Here is a 15748-nt window from a genome sequence, read left to right on the forward strand (position 1 = left end):
TCTTGGGGCTAAAAGGCTGTGTAAACATTGAAAAATTCATAGAGTATAGCTAAATACTATAATGTATACATATTTATGTAAGAGAGAATGATGATGTTTGAAAACACAATTCAATTATGTACTTGAGAAAACAACATGAGTGAGGCTAGTTTTATTGTAACTTGACACAAGCTAGAATTATAGAAAAGGAAGAAACCTCAATTCAGAAAATGCTTCCATAAGATCAGCCAATATGCAACCTGCAGGACATGCTCTTTTTTTAATTATTGTATTAATTTGCATCCTAATGTTAACCCCCCTCCATCCTATTCCCACCTCTGAAAAGGTGCCCCCTCATGGACATCCCTTGTTCTGGGGCTTTAAGTCTTTACAGGATCAGGTGCAAACTTTCCCACTGAGGCTAGACAATGCAGTCCTCTTCTACATATGTGGGTTTGGTTCTTGGCTTAGTCTCTGTGAGCTCCCAGGTACAAGTTAGTTGATAATATTGATTTTCCTATGGGGTTGCCATCCCTTTGGCTTCTTCAGTCCTTCCTCAAACTCTTCCATTGTGTTCTCCAACCTCAATCCAATGGTTGACATCTGTCTCAGTCAGCACTTGGCAGAATGTCTCAGAGAAAAACAATGCTAGGCTCCAGTCTGCAAAAACAACATAGCCTCAGTAATAGTGCCAGGGTTTGGTACCAGCCCAAGAGATAGATTCCAAGTTGGGCTTGTCAATGGCCAGCCACTTTCTTAACTAAAGATTGAAGAGGAAGAAAGGAACCCTGTGTGTCTTTAACCACTCTTGGGCTCCTAGTCATAGGATCCATAAGAAAAGAGGCTAAACAAGATATCAGATGAAGGTCAATGGCCCTTGAATCACATGTTGGCTCCACGTTCTTTCCCTATTTGTGTTCCTGCCCTAATTTTCTTCTATGAAGAACTGCAACACACCAGTCAGAATGGCTAAGATTAAAAACTCAGGTGATAGTAGATGCTGGCGAGGGTGTGGAGAAAGAGGAACACTCCTCCATTGTTGGTGGAACTGCAAGATGGTGTAACCACTTTGGAAATCAGTCTGGCAGTTCCTCAGAAAATTGGACATAGCATTACCTGAGGATCCAGCTATACCACTCCTAGGCATATACCCAGAAGATGCTCGAACATATAACAAGGACATATGTTCCACTATGTTCATAGCAGCCTTATTTATAATAGCCTGGAGCTTGAAAGAACCCAGATGTCCTTCAACTGAGGAATGGATTCAAAAAATGTGGTATATTTACACAATGGAATATTACTCAGCTATTAAAAACAATGAATTCGAGAGTTTCCTAAGTAAATGGATGGAACTAGAAATCATCATCCTGAGTGAAGCAAGCCAATCACAAAAGAACACACATGGTATTCACTCACTGATTATTGGATATTAGCCCAGAACCTTGAAATGCCCAAGATGCAACTCACAGGCCACATGAAGCTCATGAAGAAGGAAGACCAAGTGGGGGTGATTCAGTCCTTCTTAGAAGGAGCAACAAAATACTCAAGGGAGCAAATATGGAGACAATGTGAGGGACAGAAATTGAAGGAAGGGCTGTCTGAAGACCATTCCACCTGAGTATCCATCCCATGTGCAGTCACCAAAGGTAGATGCTGATGTGGAAGTCAGGAAGTGCATGCTGATAAGAGCCTGAAATAGAAGTCTCCTCAGAGGTATGCAAGAGTCTGACATATTCAGAGGCAGATGCTCACAACTAGCCATTGAACTGATCATGGGGTTCCCAATGGAGGAGTTAGAGTGAAGACCATGGGAGCTGAAAGGGTTTGTGGCCTCATGAGGAGAGCAACAATACCAACCAACCACAGCTCCCAGGGTCTAAACCACCATCCTGGGAGCACTTAGGGAGGGATCCATGGCTTCAGCTGTATACATAAGAGCGGAGGGCCCTGCTGGGCATAGGGGGAAGAAGAGATCCTTGACCTCATGAAGGCTGGACATTCCAGGGGGTGAGAATTTTGAGGGTGGGGAGGTGGGAGTGGGGGGGGTAGGTAGGGGTTACATCTGAAGAGAAGAAGGAGGAGGGGTGAGGGGACGGGGGTTCCTGGGTGTGTGGTGGATGGAGTAAGTGGACAACATATGAAATGTAAATAAAATATCCAATAAAAAAAGAAAAAAAAAGAAATGCAAGCCAAATAAATTCTTTTCTTCCCAATTTGTTCTTGATCTTGATACTTCATCATAGCAATAGTAATGCTAATTATGAACACTCTAAATGCAGTATAATGCACCATCAAACATTTATTTCTTGAAACATTTGTTTTCAGAAGCTTTTTAACTGAAAACGTTAGTGTTAGTAATCTGTTAAACTCCACCTCCACAGTCACCTAGCAACAGCCAGGTATGCTCCTCCCCAGAGTTACCTGGCAACAGGCAGGTAGTCCTGCCCACTATAAAAGGGGCTGCTTGCCCCTCCTCACTCCCTTGCCCTCTTGACCCAGCGCCTGCAGGTTGCCATCTCCCCTCCCCCCTTCCCTTCCCCCTTTCTCCACATGGTCATGGCCGGCCTCTATCCTCTCTACTCTTCTCTCTCCCCCTCACCCCACCCCACCCCTGCTCTCCCACTCTCTTAATAAACCTCCCCTCGTGGAACCATCTAGTCTGCTGTGATCTGTACAAGCTGTGTGTGGAAATCCTTTTAGTTAGTACATTTAATTAAAATATTTTTGCTTTGTTTTGTTTTGTTTCCATATACAAAGATCTCAAGTATAAATTAAGAATTTGCTGCAGTTGAGAAATGTAGGGAAATTCATGCATGCAATGAACATCAGAATAGAAGATAAAACTACCAACCCTTCAGCAAATTTCAAACTTTCCTGCTATGGATTAATATTCTGTATATATCCTTAGGGAGTCTTTGTGTAGTTTCATTCATACTAAGAAAAGATGTGGACAGATGCTTATAAAATAATATGATTTCCATCTCTTGAAAGTGAACATTTGGATCTAAAAGTAAAAATAAGCCACTGCTTGATGACACTGATTATCTTATAACACCAAATAGGAAAATGAAGATTTAAAATGGATACTGAGTAGATTCATTGTTTGGACACACACATGGCCATCTAGTCCTAAATTTAAAAAAAAATGTTTATTGAGGATCTGGAAGAGTTTGAATTGTGGAATAGAAAAGACCAAATGTCTGTAAGAAGAATATGAGAGTCTTTTATGGAAGGAGTTTGGAAAACAAGAATTCTCAATGAATTAGGAACAGTGGAAGCTTGACTCATGAGAACATAGAACAGAAAGATGTCAATGTTTAGAAAATGGGCTACAGGTCACTGCTGTTATATTTTGCAAATAATCCATCTGTGTTTTAATGATCTGTATCCTAAGATATTGATAAGTTTGACTTTATATAAAATAAACTAAAGTGTTTTTAAACAGAGGAAATGTCAGCATTGTATAGAACTAATCCCATGGCATCGTCACCACTCACTACAGCCTTCATTGACATCCACACCAAAATTGCATAGTTTGTTGAGGAAAATAGCACGAACAATTTTAAGTCAGACAAAGGAATGTTCTGAAAAGTCTTCTTGGAATGTTGCAAAGAAACCTCATGTTGTTGTGTACAAAGAATGAAAAATGGTCTTTAAAATATAAGACCTCATCTAGCCAAGAGTCCAGGTGGAAACTGTATTTCTTTGAAAGCAGACAGGTAAAACTAACTATTCAACTAAATATGTTCCTATCACAAACCAGAACATATGGAGATATTACTAATGACTGTAAACCAAAGGATTGATAATACTGTTGCTTTGGCCCAAAAGACCAAAGCACTGTCAAGAGATGGCACTGAAACAGAGAAGTAGTATCTTAATTTTTACTAGATTTCCAGGATTAAATAATCACAAATTGTCCATATCGTGGAGTGTTGGTCTATCGTTTCAGAGAACTCCATGGAGAGTACAATGCATGGCAGTCTGAGATTCACTGAAAGGAAGCATTAAATTTCCATTATATGAAGATCTATTGGCTGCTGGTGGAGTGTCATAAGTAAATGTCAGTGGATATGTGGATGGACAATGCATTGAGAGGAAATAACAGGTGAATATTCAGCCATGAGCACAATGTTTATTTCTTTCACAAAAGGCTCAGGAACATTAGAGAAGTAGAAACAGAAATAACAAGAAATCATAAAGGTGAAGAAAACAGATGCCAAATTTAACCTTCTAGGCCTCATTTGATCTTGTCAAACATGTTCTCGAAGCAGCTAATGTTGCCTGTACTAGATAATACAGAAATGAGCCTCCACAGGTTGTTCTTATCAACACTAAATTATGGATCTAGGAGAGAGTTAAAGGTCATTTATTCCTCCCTGTTAAACATAGGGCTGCTGGCTGCTGGTGGGTTCTGATAGAAAGACAGAAATTGGGTTTAGTTATTAGCCTCTCAAGGGTCTCCTGGATAATTTGGAAACTTGTGGTCAAAAGGCAGCTCATGTTAAACGAGTAGGTCACAAAGGAAAAAAACACAATGCCAAGTTCATGAGAAGCTAGGCAGTGAGAATATACATAATTCACTCTATATGGTGACTAGTGCATCAACTTTTACAATGTTCTCTATACATACATTTATAGAAACAGGAGCTGAAGGAAACCACTTGTTTTTGGAATTATATTGCCATCATAATCCCTGCTCTGACAGTACAGGTCCCAGGTCAGAATGACAACACCTAGTGTAAGAGCTCTAACTGATTGGTTGAAAGTATTTATTTCTTAGTGAATAGGGCAGACACGGTACTCTTCTGGGTTCTGGTTCCTCTTCATATATACTTACATTTTCTTTTTTGCATTGTCTCACAGCATGGTGATTTTGTTCTGACATTTTTAACCATGCAGGAAACTCATTAAATGTTACTGCCTTGAGTATCATAGGTTTTCATTTGGTGGGTATCACTAATCAGCACAATTACAGCAAACTTCTGGATTTGTGGAAAGAACAGAGTCCTAATATGACTAGGTGATAGATAAAGTTACTGTGGGTTTTTTTTTTCTTCTGGGCATGTCAGAGACACTCCTATCTTGAAGTCAGAAACCAGTGGTGACCCAGAAGATAATGTCTCAAGAATATGCCCATGAACATTTCCTCTGGAAGAGTCAAGATGGTTTACTAGGTAAACTAGTAGCTGAAAAACTGCCTATAGCAATGAATAATATGTCAGGGAACATACACCAAGAAGTTCCTAAGTGTGATTTAAAAACAGCAGCCTCTGAAATATCAAAAAGAAATATTCCCCTTGAATGTATGATTATGCAGATATAAAGAGTTTGTCTCCCCACCTTAGATGAGTGTTACCACCCTTCTTAGACCAAGCACTAAGAAAAATATCCACCAATAGGTGCACTCTCCCATTAAGGTAAACATATGGTAATACCTAAATTGTAATGAAAAGAAGTAGAAATATATTAATAATAATCCATTTGCAGAGCAGTTGGTGACACTGAATATTAATATTAAAATATTACCAGCATTATTAATATCAATACAAAAGTATAATATTTAACCTTTTAAGTGTTTTATAATGTTCACTATGGTGTTTATGTATGGTAAATATTTTTGTATATATTTTCTCAAGTAATGTGCTGGCTAGTCTTACATCACCTTGATGTACAAACTAGATTTACTGAATGAAGGGAAACTTAATTAAGATAATGTCTCCATAAAATCTGACCGTAAAGCATTTTCTTAATTAATTATTGATGGGTGATGGCATAGACCATTGTAGGTAGTTTAACCCCTGGAATAGTGGTCCTAGCTAGGTTCTATAAGAAAGTATGTTGATCAAGCCATGGAAAGAATGTCAGTAAGCCTCTGCATCAGCTCCTGCCTTCAGGTTCCTGTCCTGCCTGAGCTCCTGTCCTGAATCCTTTCCATTATCTATGGAAATGTGGAAGTGTAACCTGAATAAATCCTTCCTTCTACAACTTGCTTTTGGTCATGGTGCTTAATTGCAGCAACTGAAACTTTAACTAAGATAAGTAACATTGTTATTTGTCTGTTTCAACTCAGGTCCAGTCACCTATGAATGGTAGATCAAGCACTAAGAAAAATATCCACCAATAGGTACACTGTCCCATTAAGGTAAACATATGGTAATGCCTAAATTGTAATGAAAAGAAGTAGAAATATATTACTAATAATCCATTTGCAGAGCAGTTGCTGACTCCTAATATTAATATTAAAATATTACCAGCATTACCCTCGATCTCAAGGCCCTGTGGATTAAACCCAACAAAAGTGTCTTTGTTGACTTAAAGAAATGACTAGTCCTCATGAAGCCTGAAAAGAATCATTGTGTCTATTTCCACAGTAGAGGTTCACTTAGTAGATAAAACAAAGGAACATCTCAGGAAATGTCAGGGTTGAACTTCCTCCAGCTCCTCATATAACAGGAACTATATAATCTGATCCCGGTGTCAAGAGCATGCTTGTATAAGGAGAAACTTAGACATTCAAACTGACTCTTTATATATTTTCTCAAGAAACAGCATAAAATTATGTATTGCTGAATGAAGCTGTCCAGGCTGATGGGGAAAAAAATAAGTGGTAGCAGTTTTGTATGTGACATGCTACAAAGCAAAAGTGAATTTTTACTCAGTGTAACACTCATATATAATTTTTCTACTTCTTTTTTATTCTGTCCCAATCTTGTCTCTATAGGTCACCTTTTATATAAGGTAACCTTGAGAACACTGTAGAGACATCTGTGTCCATCTGTGTGACAGGTGAGATATAAAGTGTTTTATATTTACAACCAAAGTACAAGGCGATTATAAAGTAGAAGCATATCAATTTAACAAATTAGGCTACATTTATCTTTATCAGAGATAAAAAATGCAACAATTCTTAAGGTATGGCTCTGTAGTCAAGGTAGCTGATGCTATTCAATGGACTTAAGCATATTTACCAGCATTTGAGTCAAACAGTTGACAACATTATATACCTGCAGCCAAGTGGATTCAATGCCTCGCAACTTCAGGGACAATACACGCATTTCCACATACATATAAACAGAACTTCACACTCACAAACTCAGTCACATGTGTGCGTGCACACACACAGAAACACGCACCTACATAATTAGAAATAATATAAAATAATCATTCTTAAAAAGAAAGATGAAGTGCAACAGACAGGGGTCCCTTGACCTTGTGATTAAACCTTAGAATTTCCCTATTTTAAGAAATAAAGAATGGTGTCATTGTGTCTTGATTTCTCAGGATAGTTAACTTTGAGCCCTGAAGTGAATTTCTTTATCTTGCTTGAGAAGGCAGATAAAAATGTAAAAGGCAAAAAAACAAAATGAATGAACATCTTATGTCTAAAACTAAGGAATATAGATTAACAGGTAATGCAGGTATGGATTAAGAACTGTACTAGTTATATTTTGAGAGTTATATCATAAGGCATATTTTATACATTGACCAAGAGGCTCCCAGGTGTTTACTCCAGATCCTGTTCTGATAAACCACTAAGTCCACAAAATTCAGCCTTTCCAGGCCTTTTCCAGAATGAATGTTGCCTATACAACTTTACTTCCAAAAGCAACAGAAGGTTATGGGTAAAGGAAAAATCTGAAGTTGAATATGTATTTTGATAAGTGAGTCATTACCAGGTTAGAAAAACACGTGACTTGATCTGCACCACACCTTTGCCACAACTATCCACATCCCAATCCTTCCCAGAGTTAGCTGGTCTCTCAGGAGTGATGACACAATTAAGATCACAGGTAAGATCACCACTGTGGCCCCAATGCGAGGCCCAAGTGGAACCTGTCCAGAGCCCACAGGACACAGAAACCTCTGAGCAGGCAGAGACATGATCCTTCCTGTTTCCATCTGCACCCATAGCTGATCGTGTGCCACAACTATCCACACCCCAATCCCACCCAGTAAGAGCTGGTCTCCCAAAAGTGCTAAAACACTTAAGACCACAGGCTCACAGGCTCACAAGAGAGACAAGCTCCAGTCAGAGTCAGCAAGACCAGCTAACACCAGAGAAAACAAGATGGTGAGAGGCAAACACAAGAACACAACAACAAAAACCAAGGCTACTTGCCATCATTAGAACACAGTTCTCACACTACAGCCAGCCCTTGGATACCCCAACACACCTAAAAAGCAAGATTCTGATTTAAAATCACATTTCATGATGATGATAGAGTTCTTTAAGAAGGACATAATTAACTCCCTTAAAGACATACAGGAAACCACAGGTAAACAGGTAGAAGCCCTTAAAGAGGAAACATATAAGTACCTTAAAGAAATATATGAAAAAAAAAAACAGGTCAAAGAAATGAACAAAATCATCCCAGATTTAAAAAAAGAAACAATAAAGAAATAGAAACAATAAAAAAATCACAAAGGGAGACAACCCTGAACATAGAAAACCTAGTAAAGAGAACAGGACTCATAAATGCAAGTATCACCAACAGAATACCAGAGGTAGAAGAGAGAAGTGAAGATACCATAAAAAATGACAAGACAGTGAAAGAAAATGCAAAGTGCAAAAGGCTCCTAACCCAAAAACATCCAGGAAACCCAGGACACAATGAAAAGATGAAAGCTAAGGATAATAGGCATAGAAAAGAGTGAAAATTCTCAACTCAAAGGGCCAACAAATGTCTTCAAAAAATTATACAAGAAAACTTTCCTGACCTAAAGAAAGAGATGACCACAAATATACAAGAAGCCTACAGAAACTCAAATAGATTAGACCAGAAAAAAAATTCCTCATCACATAATAATCAAAACACAAATTGCACAAAACAAAGAATATTAAAACCAGTAAGGGAAGAAGGTCAAGTAACATATAAAGGCAGACCTATCAGAATTACAACAGACTTCTCAACATAGACTCTAAAAGATCCTGGGCAGATGTCATTACAGACCCTAAGAAAAACAAAATATCAGCACAAGCTACTATACTCAGGAAAACTCTCAATTACCATAAATGATGAAAACAAGATATTCCATGACAAAAGCAAACTTCACAATATCTTTCCACAAATCCAGGCCAATAAAAGATAATAGACAAAAAACTCCAAAACAAGAAGGAAAACTACACCCAAGGAAAAGCAAGAAATTAATCTTCTTTCAATAAACCTGAAAGAAAAAAAAAGCACATAAACATAATTCCACTTCTGCCAACAAAGATAACAGGAAGCAACAACCACTGGTCCTTAATATCTCTTTTGTGTGTGTATGATTTTTTTAATTGGATATTTTATTTACATGTCAGATATTATCCCCATTCCCCATTTCCCCCCACCTACCCAGAAACCCCCTATCCTATCCCACCTCCTCCTGCTTTTGTAAGGATGTGCCCCTACCAACCCACCCACTCCCACCTCTCCACTCTCAAATTCCCCCACACTGGGTCATGCAGCCTTCACAGGACCAAGGACTTCCTCTCCTACCTATGCCCGACAATGTCATCCTCCCCGACATATACAGCTGGAGCCATGGGTCCCTCCATATGTGCTCCCAGGCTGGTGGTTTAGACCCTGGGATCTCTGGTTGGTTGGTATTGTTGCTCTCCCTATAGGGCCACAAACCCTTTCAGCTGCTTCAGTCTTCTCTCTAACTTCTCCATTGGGAAACCTATGATCAGTTCAATGGTTAGCTGTGAGCATCTGTCTCTGTATATGTCAGGCTCTGGCAGACCTCCAAGTAGACAGCTATATCAGGTTCCTGTCAGTAGCACTTCCTGGTATCAGTGTCTGCCTTTGCTGACTGCACATGGGATGGATACCTAGGTGGAGGAGTCTCCGGAAGGCCCCTCCTTCAGCTTCTGTCCTACACTTTGTCTCCATATTTGCTCCCATGAGTATTTTGTTACTCCTTCTAAGAAGGACCTAAGCACCCATACTTTGTTTTTCCTTCTTCATGAGCTTACCAGTGAGTGCATACCTTGTGTGTTCTTTTGTGTTTAGGTTACCTCACGCAGATGATATCTTCTAGTTCCATCCATTTGCTTAAGAATTTCATGAAGTCATTGTTTTAATAGCTGAGTAGTACTCCAGTGTGTAAATGTACCACATTTTCTGTATCCATTCCTCTTTTGAAGGACATCTGGGTTCTTTCTAGCATCTGGCTATTATAAATAAGGCTGCTATGAACATAGTGGAGCATGTGTCCTTGTTAAATGTTGGAGCACTGTCTGAGTATATGCCAGGAGTGGTATAGCTGGGTCCTAAGGTAATGCCATGTCCAATTTTCTGATGAACCACCAGACTGATTTCCAGAGTGGTTGTATCAACTTGCAATCCTACCAGCAATGGAGACATGTTCTTCTTTCCTCAATCCTTGCCAGCATCTGATGTCATCTGCGTTTTTGATCTTAGCCAAAAAGGTCATTTTGATTTGCATTTCCCTGATAAGTCAGGATGTTGAACATTTCTATAGGTGCTTCTCGGCCATTTGAGATTCCTCAGACGAGAATTCTTTGTTTCACTTTGTACTCCATTTTTTAATAGGATGATTTCATTCTCTGGAGTCTAACTTCTTGAGTTCTTTGAATATATTAGATATTAGCCTACTATTGGATGTAGGATTGGTAAAGATCTTTTCTCAATCTATTGGTTGCTGTTTTGTCCTATTCACAGTTTCCTTTGCCTTACAGAAGCTTTTCAATTTTATGAGGTCCCATTTGTTGATTGGTAATCTTAGAGCAGAAGTCATTGGTGCTCTGTTGAATAAATTTTCCCCTGTGCCCATGTGTTTGAGGTTCTTCCCAACTTCCTCTTCTATTTAGTTCAGTGTATCTGGTTTTATGTGAAGGTCCTTGATCCACTTTGACTTGAGCTTTGTACAAGGTGATAAGAATGGATCAATTTGCATTCTTCTACATGGTGACCACCAATTGAACCAGCATCATTTATTGAAAACACTCCTTTTCCCCTGGATAGTTTTTGCTTCTTTGTCAATGATCAAGTGATCGTAGGTGTGTGGGTTCATTTCTGAGTCTTCAATTATATTTCATTGATCTACCTGGCTGTCTGTACATTCATTTGGAATAATCAAAAACCCAGGATAGTAAAAATTATTCTCAATAATAGATTAACTTATGGGAGAATCACCATCCCTGACCTCAAGCTGTACTACAGACCTTGATTTTTTTATACCTAGAGAACAAAGTTAGAAATACAGTCCCTCTCTGTTTGGACAGTGTGGTTTGAAATATTGGGATGGCAAGAAAAGAAAAAAGCTATTGAGGTTATGAAATAAGTTTTGCAAAATATTTGAGAGTGGTTGCTGATCTCCCTTGAAAATGTATGGTTAGGCAAGTAAAAATTAGACTCCTGAATGAATATATGGAATGTATAAAATCATATGCTAGTAAAACTAAATGAAAATACTGGGACTTATTATTATAAGCATCATTGTGTGCAATGTGCAAAAGCAGAACTAGCAGAATTGTTGAGTTAAAAGATTGACCTATTTCTTTCTAATCACTGTCTAGCACTTTTGCCCATGTCATATATTAATTGACCTTCACAGGAAACCACATGTCATTGACTTTGGAGCCTTGAGTGTTGAAACATAAAAAGTTTAAAGTTAAAGTTTAAATAATAATAATCTTTCAATGTTTATTTTGGCCACTGGCCTGGAAAGGGGGGAAGCTTAAAGCTTTGAGAATAACAATCTTAAATCTTAATTTTTAGAACACGTGAGGTGTGATCATCCTTTTGAAATTGATACATCTGGTGATGAGTACACAATGTCTCTCTATTTCCTCTTTTGAGTGACAATAAATGACTGAAGTTAGTTAGAGGCACGAGCACAATCTCAGGGCTGAGACAGCTTGTCAGAACCCAGTAAAATTTGTCTCTTTTAGTGACGTGCCTTCCATATATCCCTGTTTCCAGTTGAGACCCCGATCCTGTGTTGAAACGTGACCTCAGCATCTAAGGGGTCTACACTGAGCACCAAGCAAACTGCTGCAACCAGAGGGAGCACCCCAGCCCAGAGCTGGGACATAAGGCAATGACATTGCCACAATTTAGATGGGGTTCTGTGACCCTAAACGACCAAGGACCATTGGGCACAACTTAACTACTGAGGATCAACAATGGAATTAGTAGCAGTTAACTTTCCAAAGCATCTCAGCCCTGAGCTAAGCTTCCTGTATTCTATTTTCCACACACACACCCTACATCTAAACAGAACATGGGAAAGCCAGACTTGCTTTCTGGAATACTTGCACAGCAGGCTGCCTAAGCTGGTGCAAATGCTGCCAGCTGCAACCCAAACAAAAGACAGAGATAGCTCAGAAGCACAGAAGTCCTAGGTCTATCTACAATAGCTCCTCCTTGGGAATAAAAGAATCTGAGAAGACTGCAGTGTCATGAATTGAACACCAGAGGGAGACAAAGGTACAAGAAGCTTCAGTTCAGGACTAGGAATTCTTTTTTTTTTTTTTTATAATTTATTTTTTCTCAAATCGTAATTCATTCACACAGGGGTTATAAACACAGAAAGGCAGGTTGTGGGGAAGGGAATGACACTGGAGTGTGGGTGTTCAGGGGGAATACAGATATCTTCAGAACCGGGTATCGGCTGGGTGAAGGTTCAGGGGACAAGTCACTATGACTCTGCCTATGACTCGCTTGTCCTTATCTAAGTTGGTATTGTCTGCCAAGGCTACCTGTTAACAAGGTCTATGGCTACTTAAGCTTGCAAATTTCCACATAAGCTGCCTGTTGACATTAGCTTATAGCCATCTCTTTCAATGTTTTTCCACTGAGACCCAAGACTTGGTGTTTGTATACATGTATGTCAGGCCTATTGATGATTTTAGGCCAATGGCTGATTTTAGGCCTTCAGTGTGTAAGCAGGGCTGCCCCTGACATCTCCTCCCTTCTCTAAGTATAGAAGGGCTGTGGCAATTCTAAACTTGCGAAGGCGGGGATAGAGGCCTGACCTCCAGTATTTGAAGGGGATCTTGTGATGGCTCCAGTCCCCCTGTCGTTGTCCAGTGAGGCATGAGGGCCATACCCGTCCTGATGTCTTTTTCCTGGAGAGGGGATACTTTTGACATCAACCCCTATGCAGTCAGGCTTAGGACTAGGAATTCTAGATTGATAATAATAAAAATAAATGTCTTCCAGTCTGTACCTTCTACCAGGGTATGCCATCAGCTTGAATGTTCTTCTGAATAACCCACAGTCTGAAGCCCTCCCATGAGTTCTGCTGCACACAGGACAACAGGTAATGGGCCATCCCAAAAAAACTGAGACAGCAGCTTGGAACCCCGAGGAGCTCAGCAGACATGAGACCGATCCCCACTGCCTCCTCCCAACTCGAACTCAACCCCCTTTCCAGCCGGCAGCTTCCCCCGAGGTACATCATCAGCTTGTTTTCTCCTCTGAAGACACCACACTATGAAGGCCTACCAAGAGATCTGCCACATGCAGGGCAACAGATAATCATCTTATCTGCCCCTCTGAAGACCCTATAGTCTGAAGGCCTCAAAGGAGGTCTGCTACAGCCAGGGCTACAGGCCTCCCAGGAGACCTGAAACAGCCAGAGACACAGGAGGCAGTATCCAGACAGAGACACTCAGGCCAACTAACATCAGAGATGTTAGTTGGTGAGAGTCATAATACCATAATCACAATACCATAAACAACAGAAGCCAGTATACTTTGGCATCATCAGAATTTTGTTTTCCCCCATAACAAGTCCTGAATAAACAACAAGATGCTGAACTAAAATCCTATCTCATGAAGATATTATAGTCTTTTAAGGAGGATATAAATAACCCACTGAAAGAAATACAAGAAAATATGGGTAAATAGGTAGAAATCCTTAATGAGGAAACAAAATCTCTTAAAGAAATACATGAAAACACAATGAAAAAGGTGTAGGAATTGAACAATGTGGTGCAAGACTCACAAATGGAAGAAGAAACATAAAAGAAATCACAAATGGAGGTAACGCTGGAATTGGAAAACATAGGAAAAAGGTCAAGAATTGCAGATGCAAGCATCAACAATAGAATACAAGAGATAGAAGAAAGAATCTCAGGTATAGAAGATATTCTAGAAGATATTGATACAACTGTCAATGAAAATTCAAAACAAAAAATATGCCTAACCTAAAACATCCAGGAAATCCAGGGACACAATGAAAAGACAAAATTTAAGAGTAATAGGAACTGAAGAAAGCAAAGATTCCCAGCTCAAAGGACACTAAGGTGTCTTCAACAAATTCATAGACGAAAATTTCCTCGGCCTAAACAAAGATATAGCCATAAATATACAAGAAGCCTATAGAACACCAAATAGATTGGACCAGAAAAGAAAATCCTCTTACCATATAATAATCAAAATACTAAATGCACAGAACAAAGAAAGAATATTAAAAGCTTTAAGGAAAAAAGGCCAAGTAACATATAAAGGCAGTCCTATCAGAATTACACTAGACTCCTCAACAGAGACCCTAAAAACCAGAAGAGCCTGGACATAGTTCATGCAGACCATAAGAGAACTCAAATGCCAGACCACACAAGTACACACAGCAAAACTCTCAATCATCAAAGATATAGAAAGAAAAATAATCCAGGACAAAACCAAATTTAAAAAGAGTGTCTATCTACTAATCTAGCCCTACAGAGGATTCTAAAAAGAAAATTTCAACACAAGGAGGGTATCTACACCAAAGAAGAAATGAGATATTAATCATATTAATCATCTCACAAAAAAACAAAAGGAGAGTGAATATATATATATATATATATATATATATATATATGTGCATATATATATACATATATATATATATTCACATACAAACGTACGTACATACATGCCACCAACAAACATAACAGGAACTAACAATCATACAGATGATTTAACATTGAACAAATATTGCTCAAAATCAATGGACTCAATTCCCCCAATAAAAAGACATAAGCAAACAGACTGGATATTCAAACAGGATCCAGTATTTTACTGTATACTATAAACACACCTCAATAACAAAGACAGCAACTACCTCAGAATAAAAGGCTGAAAATAAGTCTTCCAAACAAATTGTCCAAAGAAACAAGCAAGTTTTGCAATACTAATATCCAATAATATATACATTCAGCAAAAAGATTTCAAGTGATAATGGGGAAGTATACTACATATTCATAAATGGAAAAATCCATCAGGAAAGATCTCAATTCTGAACTTCTAGGCCCCAAATGCAAAGCCACCCATATTGATAGAAGAAACATTACTAAGCCTCAAAACACACATTGAACCCCACACTATAATAATGAGAGACCTCAGCACCCCACTATCAGCAATGGATAGGTCATTGAAACATAAACTAAACAGAGACACAGTGAAACTAATAGAGGTTATGAACCAAATAGATTTAACATATACATATAGAACATTTCACCTTAAACCAAAAGAACATACCTTCTTCTCAACGTCCCATGGTACCTTCTCCAAACTGTCCATATACTTGGTCACAAAACAAACTTTAATCAATACAAGAAGGTTGAGCTAATCCCATGCACCCTATCAGATCACCACAAACTAAAGATAAAGTTCAATAACAACAAGAACAACAGAAAACCCACATACTCATGTAAACTGAACTCTCTAGTCAATGATAACTTGGTCCAAGAGGAAAGAAAGAAAGAAAGAAAGAAAGAAAGAAAGAAAGAAAGAAAGAAAGAAAGAAAGAAAGAGGGAGGGAAGGG

At 38.8% G+C, this 15748-nt stretch overlaps 1 pseudogene; it reads right to left on the reverse strand.

The window, feature by feature from the left end:
* The window catches only part of LOC114610610, a 36886-nt pseudogene extending 28992 nt beyond the window's left edge, over positions 1 to 7894 (reverse strand).
* Between the last annotated feature and the right edge of the window lie 7854 nt (positions 7895 to 15748).

This window comes from Grammomys surdaster, unplaced genomic scaffold, assembly GCF_004785775.1.
Source record: "Grammomys surdaster isolate TR1022 unplaced genomic scaffold, NIH_TR_1.0 129, whole genome shotgun sequence".
Classification (NCBI taxonomy): domain Eukaryota; kingdom Metazoa; phylum Chordata; class Mammalia; order Rodentia; family Muridae; genus Grammomys; species Grammomys surdaster.